General features: G+C 31.5%; 1 long non-coding RNA gene across 1 annotated transcript; it reads right to left on the reverse strand.

Annotated features, from left to right (window-relative positions):
• Positions 1–1,155: 1,155 nt before the first annotated feature.
• LOC129237482 (uncharacterized) lies at positions 1,156–8,846 on the reverse strand. Its single transcript, XR_008581760.1, has 2 exons — positions 8,236–8,846; positions 1,156–2,286 (listed from the first exon to the last, which is right to left on the reverse strand). It is a non-coding gene; the product is annotated as an uncharacterized LOC129237482 (long non-coding RNA).
• Positions 8,847–9,495: the final 649 nt, after the last annotated feature.

The following is a 9,495-nucleotide window of genomic DNA, read 5'->3' on the forward strand; positions in this document are numbered from 1 at the left end:
GTACAAAAGGCGCTGTTTATGATCGCGTGTGGCTCGATAACACAGTCCTGCGAGGTACAGTTTCTAAAACGGCTATGGGTATTTCTTGAGGTGATTTTTTTATACTAAAAACGAATATGACCTTGAATTTGCCCTTTACAGGGGCGTTAGAGAGTAAGAAAGGTTGAATTTGCATATCTAAAAGTCTCCAATTCAAAATAGAATAACTTTTTTTATATTAATCGTAAAAATATTTTTAAAAAAGGACCTTAAAGCTAAAGAGTAGTACTTTGCGATGCCGTTGTGGAAAGTTAAAAAAAAAACTTTACCTTGCTCAAAAAAAATTTAAAAAATGGCCAGCCAAAATCTGCATTTTTTGACTAACCTCAAATTGCCAAAAATCCTGACGTGCTGGAGCATTTTCAAGGTCATATTCGTTTTCAGCATAAAAAAAACCTTCAGGAAACACCCATAGCGGTTTTAGAAACTATAAAAAAGCGAGATTTTGCAGGCCTGTGTAATTGATGGTCATCATTAACACTGGCCGATACAGCTGCGAAATTTTCTTCAGTTCGCACTCTACGTAAGCGTGCAACAGCATAGCTTTTATATCATATTCAAAATTCAATAAATTCACCACAACAGGAACGTTATTACAATAGACTAAATCATCTGCTTTTGAAAGAATAGGTTTTATTTCATTGTCACGATGTCGAAAATATGTATTCTTATGTATCTTAAGCGGATGGACCATGAAATAATCTTCAAACATTGAATTATATGGACTGTACTATCGATTTAAATAAAGATGTCATGCATTTTTCTGAATTTTACGTGAGTTTTTTTGAAAAACTTTCCTAAAGCTCTTAAAAAATCACCCTTTAGTTCAAACAAAAACCTGCATTGAGGTTAGGAATGAATATATAACTGTCACAAAAAAACTGGACGCGACTGGAACGAAGCCATATTTTTGTTTTTAAGTAGGTATGCCAACAAAACAAAAATCATTACTAAGTTCATGTGACGTAAACAGTGTTGACCAGTGTTATTTGTAAACCTGTGTCATTGCAAATATTTTCTTGTCCATCTATGTTAAGCACTTCTTGAATTCTTTGCCGCTGAAAGCGTTAAATAATCCAACTCCTTCTCGATGAAAAAAGCAAAAACAATTCAAACTTTCACTTCACCCAACACGTAAGTCACATATATTTTTAACTAAAAGCACACATTTATAAGTAGGTAGCATATTGTAACGTTAAAGTATTTTTATGTATATACATATTCATCTTTCTTTTGTGCTGTTATATTTCATAACATCCATTTCTCCTCAAATTGCGTAATGCATATGTATGTATTTCTTGTATCGCCGTATTGGTGCATTTACATAGAGTCAATTAACAACAAATACATAATTTACAGATATTTTCAACTTTGAATTTTGATGCCAAATTATTGGATTTTTGCAATTAAATTTTGAAATTAATTTTTGTAATCCCAAACAACAGCAACATGTTTTAATGCCTTTAAATATTTTCATTTTAGTTTATAATTTATGAGCAAGGACTGATTAGAGCATAATAAATTTTAATCAATACACACACAATGATTTATTTTGATTTGCCATTTTTCAGTATTTTGATTTTTACATACATAGATATACATGCACATTTGGTCAGTGCATAACCTCAAATTTTTCTCACATTCTTCAATTCCAAATTTTTTTTTTTTTAATTTTTATTTTGCAACAAGTAGTAAGTTGTAGTAGTTGGCTAATATATGTGTATATGTAGTATGGGTATTATTTTTAGTATAGTATATCGTGATTTAATGATGTTTTAGCTACAATATGTGCAACTTTCATCTTACTTGCTAAATTTATTTATTGTGATTCACATTTCCATCTAGTAGGGTAGTCCAATTTACAACGCTCGAAAGTTATCCGTTTCATACGATTTTTGCTAAATTAATTTAAAAGTGTAGATATGTAGAAATACATACAAATACATTTAAGATTGGAAACAAAACCTTTTTGTGGAATAAGTCATTATAATTTTTTTTGTATAAAATTTGTGCAGATGCTTTAGAAATGCAGAATTCATAGTAAGTGTCCAGTTTGCAATAAATTTCCAGTGCATGCGTTGATGGATGGTTTCGGCTGATATTGGCTGTGCGAATACGCCAGTATTATATGCATAAAATCAATGTAAAAAAATCATTTAATTAGTAGATATTAGGTATGCCAAAAATAAGAGGTGATGAGATGAGCATTTGGGCATGCCAGCCCTTTTTTGGCCCACTTTCGTCATCCTGAAAGAACGAAAATATTTTGTTTTATAATAAACTGATATTCGTGCGCACATACATACATATAGTATATATACAGATTTTTTTCAGATTGCCCTGAATTTATGTATTACATATACATATGAGCCGCTCAATGCACACATCGATTAACTAAACTTTTTGAAAAATCTTAAATTTAAGTGTCAAAGCCCTTTTTATATTAACTGAATAATAAATATGATCACCGTTAAATGGTAAATTTATTTGGCAAGTGAATAATAAGTAATTTATTTCAGAAGCCATTTCGATTAACTCCATGCTCTAATATAAATCGTTTCAGTACATAAAGACTTACGCTGCAAACTTCGACAAAATATTAACATATTCGGATTCGTGTACCGGTCAAAACAGAAATATTAAAATCGCTCTTAAGTTTATTTTAACTAGTTCAAAGCACGGAAATCAAAGGTGAATCAATAGACATGAAATTTTTGGTAAGTGGACACAGCTATTTGCCCAAAGACCTAGATTTTGCCATTATTGAGTTATGTTGCGAAAAAAAATCAAAGCATTTTCTCACCAGATGATTGGTACCATAAAATCAAGACATGTAAAAATAAAGCTCCCTTTCATCTAATCCAAATGATTCACCAAGATTTTTTGTCAACAAAATCTTTAGAACAGTCTATCATTGACAGAAAAGTAACCGTTACAGGAATTCCAGTAAATTGGCTTAAAATACGCTGAATAAAGTTAGAAAGGTCCAAATCCTATCTCATAAAACTCAAATATGACTACACTGAAGATACAGAATTTCAAGCCATTAATATAAGAAAATCTTTAGTGGATAGAACGCAAAATTTGAAAAATATGGATCAGCCTTTATTATATCCTAAAGGTAGAACTGTGACAAAGGAAAATGGAGAGACGTGATGAACCTGCTAAAATTCATTCCTCCTGTTAAACACGATTACTATAAAAACTTGTCAACAAATCGAAATGACGAATTGTCGCATACAGCTGATGAAGAAGACATTATTTATAATATTGCTGAATCATCCCACAGAATAATGTCGCTAACATAAAGCGAACTTCCAACATTCATTTTTATGGAAAAGCTGTGATAAAAATGTATAATAACTAACTTTTTCTGTAAAGATGTATAATAACTAACTTTTTCAGAAGTTTTAAATAAAATGTATATTTATTTATTTATTTTTGTCAATTTTAAAGTAGATTGTTTTATAGGCACATCCTCTGTAAAAGACTAGCAAATACATCCTTTAAAGGCACCTAGGCCAAGTTGCTCCTCTAATTTGTAACCTTAAAGAGACACCTTATACAACATACTGGGCCACACATTTGTCAAAGATGTCTAGACCAAGTTTCTTCTCCACGACAAAAATACACTTGAGTGTGTGCCAGCTTCTAGAAAAAACTTTGCTATGTTCGATATTCGAAGAAAATTAATCCCAGAATATATTACCTGTATGCGACGCACAAATAAAGGGTTTTCCAATAAGAGGTGTTATTCCCGTAAAAGATCAATGGTTTCCTTGATTTCCAGATCAATACCATCCAATTCCGGCCATAACAAATCGTTAATCATCTCTCGATATCGCAATCCATTCACAGTAACTGTTGCTCTAGCTTCGTTTTTGAAAAAGTAAATAAAGTGACTCCGGCGGACCATAAACCGCACCAAACAGTCACACGTTGAGGATAGAGAGGCTTTTCAACAATAACTCTTGGATTTTTTCAGCCCCAGTTCCGACAATTTTGCTTGTTGACGAAGCCACCAAGGTGGAAATGGGCCCATCACTCACGATAATTTTTCGATGGAATTCCGGATCATTTTCATGCAAAGACACGACGTTGTTGATGATCGACCGGCTTGAGTTCTTGTGTTAACTGGACTTTATAAGCCTTAAGACCCAAATCTTTATGCAAAATACGGTGTAACGACATTTGTGGATTGCCTAATTCCGAAGAACGACGAGGTCCATTCCTCGTTGGGTTTTTCTTCAACACTTTCGGCTACAACAGCAATATTTTCGGCTGTTCTTTAGCGACGTGCACGGGTTTTATTCTTCACATCACTAACTTGTCCCAACAACTCGAATGCTTTCACCAATATCTGTATTGTGGTCCGACAAGGTGCTTCACGATGACCCAAAAATGTTGTCTCTGCCAAATTTTCACCATTTTTATAGTGAATTTTAATCATTTCAATGCGTTGTTTAAGCGTGTATCGTTCCATTTTTATTAATGGCGTAGTTTCTACTTGTCAATTATCAAAAAATGGCAGCTTCAAAAGTGACATCTACCGAAATAGTGGGATATTCAAAATAACACCTGTAGAAAAACCTTTATAATAGACCGTGGAAGCGATCTAATGAGACATATGCAAACTGTCGTTATATGAACATACCTGTAACTTAAATACCCTAGTATATTTTTATGTATGACAAATCAATGCAAGGTGATATCGGTGCTACAAAAACAAAATTTGCATGTATTTTGTGTTTGGAATTTGATGGTTTGAATGTTAAAATTGTAATCAGAATGGGTACAAACAAACAAAGCAACAACAAGAAAAAATAGCTTTCAGATTCAAACCACCAAATCAGCTGTTGTAGTAACTTCAGCTTTTTTTATGAGTTGGGCACATAAATAAAAAAATATTGTTTATATCTTTATTTGGTAAATTTACTTTTTTATTAGGGTAGGGGAGTTAGCTTTCGGATACTTAATCGATTAAAAACAAGTACAATTTTTTATATTTAATTTTTTTGGAAACATTTTTTCTACATTTTTCTAAAACAAACTTTCTAAAAAAATTAAAAAAAAAAGATTTTAATTAAATTTTAATTAATTTTTAATAAAAAAATGTTAATTAAATTTGTTCTTTAATTAAATTTTATTAAAAGAGTAAAATAAAAAAATGTTATTAAAAATTAATACATTAAGTACAAAAACATAGTCTGTTCGAAAAGAATTAAGTGTACGAAAACAAGCACTCTTAGACTTTCAAAAATTATGACTTTTAAAATACTTTCCAAAAAAATAATTTCAAAATTAATTTAATAAATTTTCCAAATATTTTCAAATCAGTTAAAAATAAATATTTTATGAAATTCATTATTTTGAGTTAAATTCTACTTTTTTATAGTTCGCGGCAATTTCGACTTCAGTAATAGGACATTAGAAAAATTAACGCAATTCTTAATAATTATGGAACAAAAACTTTATTTAACAAGGCCTTCTGTTTTTGTTTTCGTATATTTATTTAATAATTAATTAATATTTTTAAATTTTTGTTCTCAACTTTAAAATTTATAAGGCTGTTAAAATTTGAAATTGCACAATTTTCAATACGAAACTTTTAAATTTTAACAGCATGGGACAAGTGAGGAAAAAAATTTAAAAATATGAATTAACTCATAAATAGACAAAAGAAAACAAAAATCATTATAAAGTTACACTTGAAAAATCCAGTTATCAAGTACATCGCAATTTGAACAAAACGAAATAATTAAATTAGTATCTCTCTACATGATGGAAAGAATAATGAAATGGCGTTTATCGTGGTACCGTTAATTTGCTCTAAGCGAATTTGACAATGTATGACGTCATATTAGCACCAGTATGGCATGATTGCCATTTTCATTGACTTGACTTAGCCTTTGTGTTTCTGATATTTAGTCTCGGAGTTTTAGTTCTTTCTTCTTGTCATTTTTCTAGCCCGTTCTAATTAAAATGTAATGTTGATAATTTTGTAAAATATACATTTTTAAAAAATTAGTTCAATGATTCACTCAGATTTATGTAACTTTACTTTTTTTAACATCTACCCGCGATTGCGGTTATTGTCGATGTTCTTCTCCTTCCAGCAGTCAAATCTCTCTCCCGCTACGGCAGTGCTGCCAAGCTTTGGATATAAAAACGCACTCAAATGCTCATTTAAAGAAAATAAAATACGAAATTTTTATTGAATTACTTAAAGAACTTTGTATGCGTGACAAATTGTCTTTAAAAAGTGCGTTTATTAAATAAATGTGTTTCGGTTGTGAACAATTTAATTTAATTTATGAGTTTTGTTTTTGTTAAGAGAACGACTTTTTTGCTATATTTGAGGTTATGTAACACGATAAAATACTCTTTTTGTAAAAATGTCGTTATGGTATTGAAACTATGAATACACCTCTTGATGTCCTATGTCTCGCTAAGGATTGAGGACCGAAAGAAACGATTACACCTTTTTGGTTTTAATTCGCTTTCAGTAAATTCAAACGCTTTTTAAAATGTGTAAAAAAAGTTTTCAATATTAAGAAGATTTGAGAGAAGAACATTTAATATTCTAACATAACCTTAAAAGGAGCAAAAAATTAAATTTTCCCTTTCAAAATATCAAATTTTATAAGAATCAACAATTTTCATTAGCACTAAAATCTTCTCAGAGTGACCTTTTTTAACCTTCTTTTGTTTAGTAGTACAGTTTTTTTCACTTACAGTTTCGGTAGATTTAAATTAAAAAAAGGAAAGAAACACCAAACTTAAAACTGTTCTCATTTTGAGTATGAAAAAGCAATACATTTTTGCGAATAGCAAATGGTTGGCAACAATGCACAACTCAGCTAATGTGACGTCACGCACTCTCTGATAGGCGCCATTTTGACCGCTGCTTGATATACTATATTTAAAATTAAATGAAAGATGAAAACCATTCCGTATCAAACTCTCTGCCACGACTGGTTTGGCTTTGCTAATATCCTTTATTGAGAGCTATTTCCTTTTTGAGAGCTTGAGAACTTAAAATAATAAAAAAACGGAATATTGCTTGAATGAATTTTTCTTTACTATAATCTGGTAGATAATTTCATGGCATTTATTTTTTTGAATTTGATATTCGGCATATGGCCGCCGCGGTTACAAGTTACATGGTTCATTCCGCCAGTCGAATTTTTTACTACATTTTCCAATAAATCTGAGTAATAAATCTAAATGAGCCTAATCAGTAAAAATCCGACGCAAACGATGGTCATTTGGCCTCAATACTTGCACGAGCTGTATTTTATAGACACGTAAGCCAAGATCCTTACGTAAAGCTTTCCACTTAGTCGAAGTACAAAGGCTAACAAGTTGAGAATGATCTCGAATTGACGTTTTGATGCTTTCTTCGGCGCTCCACTTTATGAACTTCGCGAACAGATTTTTTTTTTTAATTTCGTGAAGCGCAGAAAAAGAATTCTGTTCTGAAAATCCTATTCTAAAAAGTTCTATTCTAAGCAAAATTAAATATAAAAAATAAAAAATAAAGCTGAAATATTCTCATACGTCCGAATGCTAAAATGTTCGTTGTTTTGTAATATTCAGTTCTCTGACAGGCTAATTAAAATCAGCATTCAGAAATTTTGGATTCAGTACTTGTTCAATAATTTTAAAGAAAAAATTAACTTAAGTCAAATCAAAGCGTCTCTAAAATTACTACTTATCTTGACTTACAATGACTCATAATCGAATTAAAACATTTTTTATTTAAACATTGGCTAAAAATCACTTTAGCTGCACGCACTCCGCTAACCAAAAACTTACTATTACTAAACTTGGGCACTGCTGCGTCAATGCCCGAATTAATTTTAATTTGCCATAAATTCAATTTTGAAGGAATTCTTCGTTTCAGAATACGCATATAGAACAGGAGTTGCACAGAATCTACTAGTATTTTCGATGACGTTTTAAATAACTCACATTTTTTATTTTAAGAGTACAAAGCGAAAAGTACAACCACTGATCCACTTACCCTATTTACATTACCTAAGAAAATAAGCGTGACAAATTATTAAGGAAATTTGTAGGAAAGCACAAATAACGTAATCGGTTTTTAGGCGCAACATTAATAAGACTCAATTGTGATTCTCTTTGAAGTTGAGCGACGAGGAAATTTAAAATACCGTCATAAATTTCACTCACCCATTTTTTTCTTCTACTCTTCTCTTTTCCTCTCCACTAAAATTTCTTTCTTTGAGACAACCAGAAATTGCGCTTTGGAATATATTTAGAGTCCACAATATAATTTTCTGTTCACCACAAGTAGCTGACAATTCAGTCACTAAGTTCTAAGTCAGCGGAAATTTGCGCTTTTATACTTTTCATACAGCTTTCTGTGTTATGCTTCGTTGAAAGCGTGTCCTTTCACTTACACCACACGCATGTACGACACTTTCTTTAATGTAATTTAAATTTTCCGCCTGAGCGCAAAGTAATTCTTTCAAGCTGCGTTCAATGAAATTAATCATTCTATTGCGTATTCGATTTAATTTCGTTTGATTGGTTTTTTCTTATCACAAATGTGCACCACCAGGTCCATACAATACCCATACGTCGCCCCGCCAGGGCGTTGTGTTGGCGTGCGTATGAGTTTAGTTGATAAGGAAGATATAGAGCACATGAGGATATCCGTTTCTTGTGAATTTGGAAAATATGTTGTGGCAATTTTGTGGTAATCAGCCCTTTTTAGCCACTTTAATGCGTTGGCAAAGTAATAGAGTAGAAAATAATGAATGAGAATCACTTTATGAATGAAATAAACACTTGTGCATACACACATGCATACATACATGCATACTTGCATACATATGCGTACATACAATACAACTTAAGATACAACGAAATTTAACATGCATTAATATTTATTTATAATATTCTCAAATATTACATGGTTCATATACCATTTATTATGTGCACATAAAAAATAAAATATTTGGTAAAACAAATTCACGGATTGCATTGACGTCATTCACAAAAATTTGACGCTTTGTAAAAATCACCGACCTGAACAAATAGCCGTATGATTTATATAGAATCTCCATTAAGAACTTTCGAGCTTCAAATTAAATACAGTGCGTTTAATAACTCTACTACAGGGGCTTTCATACTCAGCCACCAACTTTACATAGAAATTTGATGGTCTGGTTCATGAGTCAAAATCATTTATTATTTGTAGACCGATTGCTTATGAACATGAGCAAGAAAAGGCTGAAGATAGTTGCTTAAGCGGACGATGTTGTCATCCTGATGACAGGGACTATCAGCGGACTCATGCAATAAGCGTTAAGGGAGATCTCTAAGTGGGCGACCGCAAACGGTCTAATGGTTAAACCAGCCAAGACCGAATTAGTGTTGTTCACTAGAAGATATAAGATACCGATATATATTACGATATGTAACACT

This window comes from Anastrepha obliqua, chromosome 2, assembly GCF_027943255.1.
Source record: "Anastrepha obliqua isolate idAnaObli1 chromosome 2, idAnaObli1_1.0, whole genome shotgun sequence".
Taxonomy (NCBI): Eukaryota; Metazoa; Arthropoda; class Insecta; order Diptera; family Tephritidae; genus Anastrepha; species Anastrepha obliqua.